Source organism: Drosophila yakuba, chromosome 3L (assembly GCF_016746365.2).
Source record: "Drosophila yakuba strain Tai18E2 chromosome 3L, Prin_Dyak_Tai18E2_2.1, whole genome shotgun sequence".
In the NCBI taxonomy this organism is placed as follows: Eukaryota; Metazoa; Arthropoda; class Insecta; order Diptera; family Drosophilidae; genus Drosophila; species Drosophila yakuba.
In genome coordinates this window covers 8513161-8525604 of record NC_052529.2, presented here as the reverse complement: position 1 = coordinate 8525604, position 12444 = coordinate 8513161, and the positions used below count along the sequence as shown (strand labels likewise).

General features: G+C 38.5%; 1 protein-coding gene and 1 long non-coding RNA gene across 3 annotated transcripts in view; one reads left to right on the top strand and one right to left on the bottom strand.

Moving 5' to 3' along the window:
• Nucleotides 1–12444, top strand: part of LOC6533367 (hepatic leukemia factor) — a 54744-nt gene that overhangs the window by 254 nt on the left and 42046 nt on the right. The window lies entirely within an intron of this gene.
• On the bottom strand, nucleotides 2489–12329 carry LOC120321407. Its single transcript, XR_005561010.1, has 3 exons — nucleotides 10842–12329; nucleotides 4730–5013; nucleotides 2489–4593 (listed from the first exon to the last, which is right to left on the bottom strand). It is a non-coding gene; the product is annotated as an uncharacterized LOC120321407 (long non-coding RNA).

Genomic DNA, 12444 nt, shown 5'->3' with positions numbered 1-12444 from the left:
CTTTTGCACGGTTTTATTTGTTTTTTTCTTTGTTTTTTCTATTCTCTCTTTTGTGCCTTGGTAAAGCCCGCCATGTGACAAATTATTTAATTTTGTCTTCTGATTGCTGCAAATTGGTTTCTTTGATTTTGCCTTTTTTTTTTTGCAATTTCCATTTCTATGGCGATTTTGTATTTACCTGGCGGCGGAGCCTTAAGCAAAGAGTGGCTTATGTACGCACACGCAAAATTAGAGTGCTTGTATATTGCGTTCGGCCTTCAATAGAAACGAGGTACAGTGAGTCAAGACTAAGAGGTACCTAAGTCGGGAGTGCCATAAGGGTTTCGAAGGATTTTTGTAGCATACTTTTCAACACCAAAGGCGGGGATCTGAAGTTCTGAAGAGAAGCTTGAACAATCTTTTGTAGAAACTTTTATTTTTGGTAATAATTAGTCGTAAAATGTGAGAGCTTAAATAGCCAGTGCTCTCTGTATTCCATAGCAATGAATAATTCAGAATTTACACAGCATGCTGTCATTAATTAGTACAGTCCAGATGCCGCCTAATTGATATATTGTGGAACCACTCCACCAGGAAACCCCCAATCCCCAAACCCATTCACCTTCCCACCCCCCCAACCACTTAGCCACTCCACCGAACGACTTCCCCGAGATAAACCCGTATTTACCCACCCGATCACCTGCGATCGATATGCATAGCACTTCGACTGACCCCATTGGATCTTGACTCCGTCGGCAATTGCGGCCTTTGATATCAGACTAATCAAATGTTTTGGAGGGGAGTTCGATAAAATAGCGTGGATTCTTGGATTGAGCTCATTTTTCGGTTGCCATGATGGACTGCTGTCCACAGTTGGTGAAATAGAAACGACGTCGTCGTCGTCGTCGTCGTCGCCAGTTGTCGCCATTCCACAATCACAATCAATTGCACTGTCATCGTTGTCGCCGGCGTTCGTTATCAGTAGGAAAGGAAAGGAATGGAAAGACGACGAGGTTACCAGGCGACTATAAATATTTACCCTCATGATGATGATATAGTTGGGGCGCATAAAAAGTGAGTTGTGGCTGTGCGGATGGTGATTACGATGATTATGGTGTGGTTGGAGGCAGGGGCTAGTTTTAATTATGAGTCTTTACGACACACAGTCACACAGTTGCCATCCATTGCTCACGTTTAGAGAAGAGTTCCTGAAAAAAAATTCAAATATGTAATAAAGAGACCACTTGTTCTCGAATCTTATAGTTAGAAACTTTTATAGTTACTGAATGCATATCATTTGTGTACCTTATAATTTAGATTAAATTGATTCAGATAGGGAAAGTCCATAGTCTGTATATGTATATGGCTTCAAAATAAGAAACCTTGAAAATAACAATAAGTAATAATAGTTCTGAAGTGCAACATCACACTTGATAGTATTACTAATCAGCACAGCTTCTGATAAGCCCGCCGTTGCACGCCCTTTTTTTCAGTGCACCTGTTGTACCCCGATACTCATCGTTTTCTAGCAACTTCTCCATCCGATCGACAAAGCTCTCATTAAAAGCTCACGAGAGCTGTGAGCCCCAATGCTCGTGTGCTCCCCACAGAAACAACTCTCACGATCTGCGCTTCGGTTGATTTTTTTTTTGTTTTCCCCAAGCGATCGGATCACATGGTCAGGTCGGAGATTTAGTGGCTGTCTTAGAAGCGAGAAGCCCGTAGCCCCAAAGTTCCATTCACTCTGCTGCCGCTGATAAGATCGCAACGCACGCTTCTGGGCGTGGAAATTTTACTGATGCAAAAAACAGAAAAATCATCAAAATGACACCAAAAAACCAAAACAATCGCCATATGTCGCAGCTTGGGTGGCTCCTTATATGCCAGCAGCCATTATCTGTTTTAAAACCACTCACTAATCTGTTCTCGAAATCGGGTCACTAAACACGCGACTAACCTGAATGGAAACCTTGGCACGCGCCCCTCTTCAAGAAAGGAATCAATTAAAAAAAATAAAAATACAACGCGTCTGGGCAGTTTTGGAAAATTTCGAAGCAATCTGAATCAGGCTTTAAAAAAATGTATATATTTTTTTTTTGATTTGGGGTCGCTTTGTCTTGCAAGTGGAATCAAAAGTGGACTTGGACATTCGGTGGCGTGATGATAAAAACACTTAGTATACATGTACCATACGCATGGAGCATAGAGCGATGCCAAGGCGTTTGATTTGAATCGATCGGGAAGCGGTACGGTACAGTACCCATTCAGGGGAATAGCCCCAAGATTAGATTCACCGGACATTTAGGCGTCAAATGGGGTTTATCGAGTCAGTTCGATATGCTACCCACTAGTGTGGTCACCTGCTATTTATGGTGGCTTTTTATGACAGGTAAATAAGTTAGGCACTCGACTTGAAACTTTTACAACCCTCAGTAAGATAGCGGAATTACCAAAACATGGTTTTATACGGTTTAAGAAATTAACGAAATGGAATATCTAACTAGTAAAGTTATTCTAGATTTTCTTTAACTTTACTCAATCTAAGATATTAAGAAATGCTCCTTGTACTATTTTATGAAATCCCGATTTAAACTGGTCAGCAAATACCGCTTTTGTTAACTGATAATCCTTAGCCACCGCTGATTCGTGGACATTATTTATCTTCAAGCTCAAGAGTGCATATTAAATATTCGAAAAGTCAGCAAAAGTTGCGGCCTCTCCTTTTCGTTTCCTCTACTATTTTCCTGCTTAATCCAACTTGGTTTTCCTGGCTTCTTCTTATTCTTCTGCCAGCTCGTTTCCACTGGCCATTACGTCAATTTGCAATAACGAAAACCGGCGAAATCTAAACAAAACTGCAGCGCCATCAAGTGCGGTAATAAGCAGGCCATCTCGCTTGCACCCGCTGGAACCCATTCAAATTGCGAATGCGAACTGTGCGCTGCAGCAGGGGGGAGGTGGGGATGTGGGCGGAGGGTCATTGGATGGGGGGCTCTGTGGACGCAGACTGGAACTGAAATGGGGGAGTCGCCGCGTCGACGGCGACTGCAAAAATTAATATTATGTCATACACATGTATTGCGGTTTGCGGTGTAATCTGCAGCTGTGTGTGTGTGTGTCAGTCTGTTGTATCACAGTATGTGTGTCTGGATGTGTAATTAGTAAGGCACTGGAAGAAATTAGTACTGCAGCTTATTTCTATTCAGATTTTATCTAAAGTAAGATATATTTGCTACAGGAAGTAATTTACTAAACGGGTTGCCTAGTTTATCAAAGCTCGGAACAAATTAAATAGCACATATCACAAAATATACTTAACTGAATTACAAGCCATTTTGTAACAGTGTAAACTACAGCGTAGAGAGAACGATATCAATCTACACGTGTTGAAAGCCGACAACAACAAAAAGAAATCACGATCGTTCATTGCCACGCCAATAAAAGCGCCAATTTACATAGAGTATTTCGCGCAAGATAAAGAGAACGTGAGAGTCGGAAAGAGAGAGCTGGGCTTACACACACATAATAACACACAACAATACATACAATACATACATGTGTGTGTGGCTCAATTAAAAGGCGCCATAAAGACCTACAGCAACGGTACATTTTGCGCTCTTTCGCATACAAATTGCAGGCAATCAATTTGCAACAACGACAATACAAGCAATAAAAGCAATAAAAACAACCGCAGACACCGCAAAACTAAAATGAAGAAGAAGCAGCAGCAGCTGAAGAGCAGCATTTAATGAAAATGTCCAATAAACCAGAGAGCTTTTTATTTATGACAACTGTGCGTGTGTGCGGTGCTCGTGCGTGTGTGTGAGTGCAACAAAATAAACAGAATACTTCTGAAATTATATTGGCCATACAATTTCATGAGACATATAAAATTGCACAAAAATTGGATCAGCAAAAACTTTATAACAATTGTGGCAGGCAGAGAATATGGGAACGACTAAGAGCTAATTTAATTCGATTATTTGGGACATGAAATGCGCAAGGCCAAGCTCAAGCGTTTGAAAAAGCTACTCAAATAACTGGTTTGGCCTAGTAACAAAATTTGTAAAGCAAAATACACTGGGTTAAATGCCCAATAGAAAATCAATATTATTAGCTTAAATAAAATGTACTTATCCAAACTATTAGTTTCGAAAAATAGCGTACTTAAGCGCCAAAAGGTAGGCAATAATATTTTGTTACGATATTTTAATGATTTCTTCGGAAATTGAAGTGAGTTTGATGGTTAAAGAAAGCTTAGTTTTTATGTCATTAGGAACAAAGTATATACATATGTAAAATAGTAAATATACAGAAATGTATGTATGCCTGCTTCTCGTAATGAGTAAATAAGAAATAATTCATTTTTCTTTGTTTATTAAACAAATTCATCTTCCCTCGAAAAAAGTGTGTATGCGGGTGTAATAATTGATACTGTGAACAGAATTTTCTTTTACCCTAAATAAATACACATATGTATTAATTGAAAATTGCCTATCAAAACATAAACATTCATAGGGATGGTTGAAGGAAACGGAGACTGGCACACGCAGGCTTAATTAGCAGCCACAACAATCAATTGTGGTGCCCCCATATTTGCATCATTTCAGCCCACTGTGTCAAGTGAATGGGATGGGTATTCAATAAGTGCAGAGTGAGAAGGAAATATATGCAGCGACCGGTAAAAAGTTTAATTGAAAAGCCGACTTAAGTAACCACGTGGTGGCGCAGAATGCATTGTTGTTATTACTTCTTGATTCGTTGAGTACTCAGCGGATTTTCGAGCGAGTTTGTATTAAATTGCAGCTGAAGTGCCTTCTCTGTCACACTCCGCATCCATCTCGCTCGCTCGCCTATCGCACTGTGTTGAGCCCGGTTTTGTTTTTCTTTTCCTTTTCCCTTCTGTTTGTATTTGTGTTTGTTTTTGCGGTCGCCTACCGTTGGAGCGGCAAAAGTGTCAACAGATGATGAAAAATGCGCCACTTGAGAACGGAGCCGATGAAACCGAAACTCAGCCAATGCGATTCGGTTAAACTAAAAAAAAACTCAAGAAAAAGGAACAAATTTTAATGTTTTTAATTATTAAATCAAATCGTAACTTAAAGAGCTAAAGTGTACATTTTATATACGCACTTTTTATTATTATTTTTTTATATATTTTACTATGTATGAAAACAAGCTTTTTCAAAGATTGATTTTTGTATTAAAAAAATTGTATTGTGGAATATATTTTACTCTGTTTGGAAACATGCTTTTTGAAAGATTTATTAATAAAAAAAAAATTTATTATGGTATATTATTATTTTATTTTCGAATATCCTAACAAAATGAGCTGTTATTATTGTAAGTTTCAACTGCAAAAAATGAGCTGTTTTTATTGTTAGTTTCAACTGCATTTACACTCTGTGTTTTAATGGATATATTTGTTTGAATTGACTTCCAAATTTCCGCAGTGATTTCTTTCAGTGCACCCATTTTTTGTGCTGCTCCGCGACGATATTCGGTTTGATGTATTGGCAGGAGCAGTGACAGCGAAAGGGCAAGCGAGATTGCTAGTCCCTGTTGAAGAGTGGGTACTTGTTGTGTGTGTTGGAAAAAAGGTGAACAGCGTGTGAAGTTGTGATGTTGACAGTTCCACGGATTGGATACTTTCTCCTCTAATTTCGTCTTTTTTTCCGGCTAAAACTCATTGTAAGTGACACTTGTCTGGGTTGGAAAAAGAGGGTTGTGTTGTGGGGTGGAGCTGTTCAGACATTTACGGCTGCTCATTTACGCCCCCAACCAAGAATTTGCCGCACAGATCAATCAAAAGGAACTAAGCCCATGTCTTACCCCACTCACCCCCACCAACCCCCTGAAAAATCCACCCCCTCTAATGCTCCGTTAATTGACAGTTGACACTGCCGCTGCTTCTGTCGACGGCGACGTCGACGTCATCGTTGCCTGACAGTAAATTGAAAAATTGTTGAGATTTCTCGAAATAACGTAAATGTAAAATACCTTAGAAATTACAAAGAACCAAAACAATTGAAAAAGCCAAGGTGCAGTGAGCAAAATTTAACAGCAGTTGCTGCGAAAAAATTTTTAAGCGATATGTCTTATAAGAATATAAACGCGAAATAAAAAAGTAAGTTATATCAAACTTTTATATTCCTTAAAATTATCTTTAAATCTGAAAGCCATGCCCAATTTATTTCGGTGTACCCATCTAGCTTGCTTTCTAATTTGCCATCTCGCTCTGATTTTGTATTTATTTGTTCTTTGGCTCTGGCAAAAATAAATTAAACTTTTACGAAAAATGTTCGGTTCAAGGTGAGCCTATATGAGTGTATAAATAATTTATGTGGCCGTAGTTTCTCAGCCCCACCCCTTCTAAACTCTATACTCTATACAGTGCCCCCGCCTCCGCTCCCGTCACCGCCCCCGCCACCGCACACGCGTCTTTTTTGTGCCAACGTCACACGCAAAATTTTAATTGAATTTACATGCCCATCGACACCGAAGAAGCAGAAATATAAACGAAAATAGAGAAATATTCCTATCTGTTCGTTAGTTGATAACAAATTGGAGGGGCAGTGAAAGAAACTAATTCAATTAACAGTTGGCCAATAAAAACGGAAAGCGATTGCCCACTTAAGTGGTCAAGGGTGGGCGCGGGGGCGGCGGGCGGTGAAATAAAATAGTGTGCAATAAAAAAAGTATTGCTCAATCAAAATGGTTTCTCAGGTAGCATTATATTCGTCTTTTTATTTTGCAGACGTTCTAGGCAAATGCCTTTTCTGCCTTTTGCGGAATTCGAGTACCCTTTAAATTGATTTATATTGCGGGCTTTTGTTTGTAAACATACATAAAATTATAAACATATGTACATGAAGTCAGGAGACTTGTTTGATTTATAAAGTTATACTGCTGCCATTATTATTTTTGTAAATATTTTTATTTATTTATTTTTTTTAATAAAAGTATTTATTTCTTTTTCTAACACTTTATGTATATTTATGATCTTTATTTTAAGAGAGTCTGCACATATCTTAAATTTTATTATAAGGCTTAAAAATACAAATCGAATAAACGGGTATCTTGTAGTCAAAAACTGGATTGTGCCTCCTCAGCTTGCGGCTTTTCCCATGGCGTCCAAGTGCGTGAGCTGCCACTTAGGACATTTCCTGCCCCATTTTTTCCCAGGTCCACTTCACCACCACCCCAAAAGCACATAGATACACTCCCACACTCACAAAGACCTACACAAACACACACTGCCACACACACACAGTCGCAGGACTGACAGCTTATAAATGATCATGCGTGGGTGGGTGTTTAACAGTGGCTCGCTGGGTGGTGGGAGGCTTTGGGTGGCTGAGTGGGTGGGTGGTTGGTGGTTCGAGGGGGTGTTGCGCCCAAGTCGTGCATGCTTTGTTTGCTTTGCTTTTGTTGCTGCCGTCACGTGGTATCTTCTTCTTGTTCCCCCCTTTTTTTTTTTTTTTTGGCATTGAAGCTTTTGTGAGTTTGTTGATTTCTTTTTTTTTTTCTAGCTTTTTGTTTGTTTTCACGTTATTCCACTGCAGTTGAAATTATCAATATTGTTGTTGCCCTAGTTGTTTGCCCCCGGAGTTAGTTGGAAAAATGTTTGACTTGTCTTCAGGAAAGTACAATTTTCCCTTTTCCCCATTCGGCTGCTCGTTTGTCGTTCGTAAAGTGTTTCAAAGGGGCGAGAAAATTGGGCCAGGATATGAGGAAATGGGTGAACAAAGAGTGTAAAGTCTCGTGCCATTTTAGTGAACAAGAATTACAGATAAAAAATGATGGAGAAAATAAAAAACAAATTAAGGAATAAAAAACTTGCAACATTGAGTGAATATTTGAGTCACAAGTAAGACACCTTCTTTATATATATCTATACGTATAGATACAAAGGTACTCTAGAAACATATCTTCAACAAATTATATTAGTAATTGACTCGATAAAAACTTGTATGCCACCTGCTTTACTTGACTTCCCCGTAACCACTGGACGACAATTGGCCCCCCTTCCATCATAATTAATTCTATTCATCAGACTGTGTGTACATGCAACTGGCGAGCCATTCAACCAGATAGATCAAAGTGTGCAAACAAAACGACAGCCATTGCATACGAGTACGAGTATACCAATCCAAGTCCAAATCCAAATCCGAAATTCAACGCTATTGAAAAAGTGCTAACAAAGGAACAACTTGAAAGATATTCTCGTAGTTTGGTGTTATTAATTCATTTGCGTGATGCTAATGAATTGCCACACAGCCGTCGAGTGTATCCAGAATCCATGTGCCATGTGCCATGTGCTGCTATCTTCGAATCATCTTTTGGAATCACCTCCACTTAGGAGACATTTTCGTTTGACTAGAGAAATGCTCGGGCATCCGTAGGGCTTCCAAAGTAGAAAGTATCCCGGCATATCCCCTATATCCCCCATAGCTTCCCCTAATCTTCTCGCTAGATCAACAAAGAGCACACGTACTAATTCCGTCATTCATTTGTACGTTAATTTGTACAACTTGCCGTCGTTTGCGTCGTCGTCCGTTTTTTGTCGTTTCTCGTTTCGTTCGTTTTCATTTCGTATAAATGTGCGAGATTTCAAATAGAGCAAAATGTAGTTCAGATCTCTGGGTATATACTCGTATACAAACAGATATACCTACTTATATGCAGCTAGCTGATAATGGGTAATCTCCATCCGAGTGTTGGCGAAGCAAATACATTGGTCTTCTATAGAATGCTCTCGCTCGGAATCCGAAGATGTTCTTCCGCAGAGATTGCTCACAGGTCCATGCTAATGTCCACTAATTAAGAGAATATCAAAATTTGATTATGCCTCGCCTTCGGTGCATTTTAGAGGGCATTAACTATCTGACTATCTGACTTCTTGTGCTGCCTGTCCAAGGCCGCCCATCAACGATGGTTATTTTGATAAGGAAAGCATGTGTATAAGAAATTCTTTGCTTGCCATGTTTGCACGTTGATATGCGATGTGCAGTATACCGATAAGGTATGGTGTGCCACTCGAAACCCACGAAATTCGAAATCCCAAATCCATTTTTCGCTGCCTGCGACATTTTAAGAAAATGCCACAGCAAATAAGTTTTTCACAGATACATGGATGTACAGATACAATGTATATATATATATACATATATGCAGCGATACATATATAGAGGTGTCCGTCTTTGGTTCCTTGACAGGCTGACATCTCGTGATGGGCAACATTGTTGGAACTATTCGAACCAAGGAGAGTCATTTATATTTTTCGATCCCCAAATGCGTTCACCCACACTTTGGTATACAATTTCGCCTAGCCTTTCTTTTGTTGCACTTGCTTTGAAAATGAAATGGGGGAGGGGAGTGGACCCCTTCTGGCCCAGGAGGGGGTCAACATAGCCTCGGCATAATTTATGAGGCCAGAACACGTTTCGTGGACGACGCTGAACGGGAATGACGTTTCCGCCTTAGAATCTATCTATCTATCTATCGTTCCAACCATCCATTTATATAGCGATGTGTGCTGAGTTATTTCTCGATGGCTTTCGGATTTTCTCCTGCCCACCGCTTCCTAGTTCTTCTTCATGTCACATGATGACAGGCGACAGTTTCGCTGTTTTCGTTCTAGTCGTTCTATCGTTCGAAGAAATTCAGTTGCTGGCTTCCTCCACTCGCACTCGCAGTATACATATCCCTCTGTTCTGGTCTGCAACATTTCTGGGCCCTGAATCACCGCCAAAATGGCCAGAATAGTACCAATCCCCTTGGCTTAGGATGCCTTCAAATTTGGTTAGTCTATTCCGATTCGATGGGGCTTTGCAGATGATCAATTGTTCATCTCGTCGAAGGTTGGCAGTGGCACTAACTTGGTTCATCAGCATACAGGAAGGTTAAGGGGCAACCAAAAGGTCAAACAATGTCGTGATCAGGGTCAGGGAAGAACTAAATTTTAGAATGCATCAGAAGACAGTTTTTACACATGAAATATATAGCTCATTCGTCTTATTTTAACTTTACATATTTTTGTTTAAATTATGAACATTTATAGATGAATATGTACTTACAATATTTAATTACAATATTTTTTATTAAAAATGTAGTTCATAATAATTATAGTGCGTTGGTATACAAGAAATCACTTATGCACTTAAATATTATCATATTTCCTGTCATAATTATTAAAAATAACTTTATCTGAATGAACTCATTAAAATGAAAATAAAAGCCATTCAAGTAGTTGTAAACCAACTGGCTTGCATTAATAATATATATTAATAATAACGTAAAAAGGTTAATAGGGTGTCATGTTGTATTTGCAACTTCACGTTTTTTTCAGAATTTTTTTCAACTCTTGATAAATACTTCTCCTTATTAAATATTGATTAAAGGGTTGCTCAAACGAACGCACAGCTCAATTAATTGCAAAATATGCCAATAAATACCATTCAAGTAGGATCGTTGAGCGCTTTTCGCATTTTAATTATTTTGTTTACGTCAAGTAATTGAGTAATTGAGTGTGAGCTCTTATCAGCGCAGACTCTTTTTCCACCGTTCTAATCGAAGAGTATGGAGCTCTATTTGTTAGAATTTGCCACCTGGGGAATGTTGGTCATGCCCTCCCTATTTTGAAGACCAATTTCAAGGTGTTCTAATTAAAAACCCCGCTCCTCCATAAATCGTTAAATGCAAAAATATTCTTGATTTTCGCGGTACTCTCTGTTCGCTGTTCACATTTCTACAATTCTGTGTTTATTTATACAAATTACAACGAAGAATAACAACTACAAAAAAACAAACAAAAATTTCCACACATTAAAAAGGTTTTCATAGCTATGAAATCAACTCACGTGAGCGCTGCTGGCGTCGACGTCGCCGCAAAATACATGTTAGAATTATTAACAAAACAAAAAAAAAAAACAACAAATAAATCGCAAAAAAAAATACAACCGAAATAGTGAAAAATAAACTCGCGAATGGCAGATAAATCAGAGAGGGAGAGAAAGAGAAGAACAGAACCTAAAAACATTGAAATGAACACTGTAGTTGCCGCAGTGCCAAAGGTACAGATACATCTACAGCCGCGGCCGAAGATACAGATACAGATAGAGATACTCGTGTTCGTATGTACAACTACAAACGTCAGCGTTCTTGTTCCATTGACGTAATAGCCAGGCAGAGCTGAACAAAAAATCAACACTTTTGCATGAGTAAATTAAAATGAAACAAAATAAATAAAAATTCACCCAGAGCCACACAGGCCGGCTCGCCAGCGATCTCTCAGATACTCCGGCCATCCGCGAGATACTTTTTGAGAGAGTCGCCAGAGAGAGAGAGACGCAATGTGAAAAAAATGAACTTTGAGACACAGTGGAAAATGCCAAAAGTTTTGCGCGCGTGTAAGTGAGCGGCCAAATGATTAGAAGGCAATTAGAAGGAATACACTGAGAAAATAATCAAGGCATGATCGATTTTATTAAAGTATTTTGTTTAAAAAAGGTTGATATTTCTGCAAAAGCAAAGATTAAATAGATAACTAGTAAATAGTAAGATTTTCTATGTGCTAATTTAAAGAAAATTAATAAATAAATAAAAACAATTAGTTTCAAACATATTCATTTGAGTCAACTAAAAATTTCTTTTAACGTGCTTGGCATAGTATTTTTTCATATTTAAATTTGTATGATTTTTTTTTGCCAGTGCAATAGCTAAGCTTTGGGCGGTACGCTTAGGAAGGGAATAACAAAGTTTGAGCTTAAGCTCAAGCTTGTTAAAACTATTAATTTCAATTTGAATGCACCTTTATCTTAGTATCAGTTTTAATTTGGCTTTTATTTTTTAAGTTGCGCGCGCTGAACGAAAAAGTTTGCCAAAAATAAGAAAAGCCAAAACACGCGGGTAAAAAAGAGAGAGCAATCGGCCGTGTATTTGTATCTGTGATTTGAGCATATTTCGTATGTGTATTTGTGAGTTCGCCCTTAGCCGCTCTCTCTGTATATCTCTCTCGTTTAAGGCGGCGTGTTTCTACACTTTGCAACGAAACGAGCGCGTGTGCCAGTCAGAAGTTAGTTGAACATTCAGCGCCACAAAAGCCACACTAAAAACATAACAGAATAGAATAAAAAAAAAAACCAATTAAATCGAAATTTCTAACAAGCAAAAATTGGCGAACAATTATTAAACAAAAACACAGAAAAACTATAATGAAAGCTTTACAATTAGCTAAAAACTTAAAGACACTAAGCAAAAAGCACGTGTCACTGCCAAGCAGTTGGAATAAAGTGTACAGTTAAAAAATCCGAATGTGTATTTTAAAACCCGAAATTTAGCGCGTGTTTGTAAGTTTGTCTGCTTGGATTTCGATATACATATGCACATATATGCAAACGTACGTACATAGATATTTTGTGGGAAATGTGAGTGTAATGTTCATAGTGCAAAAAGCATTGTAAA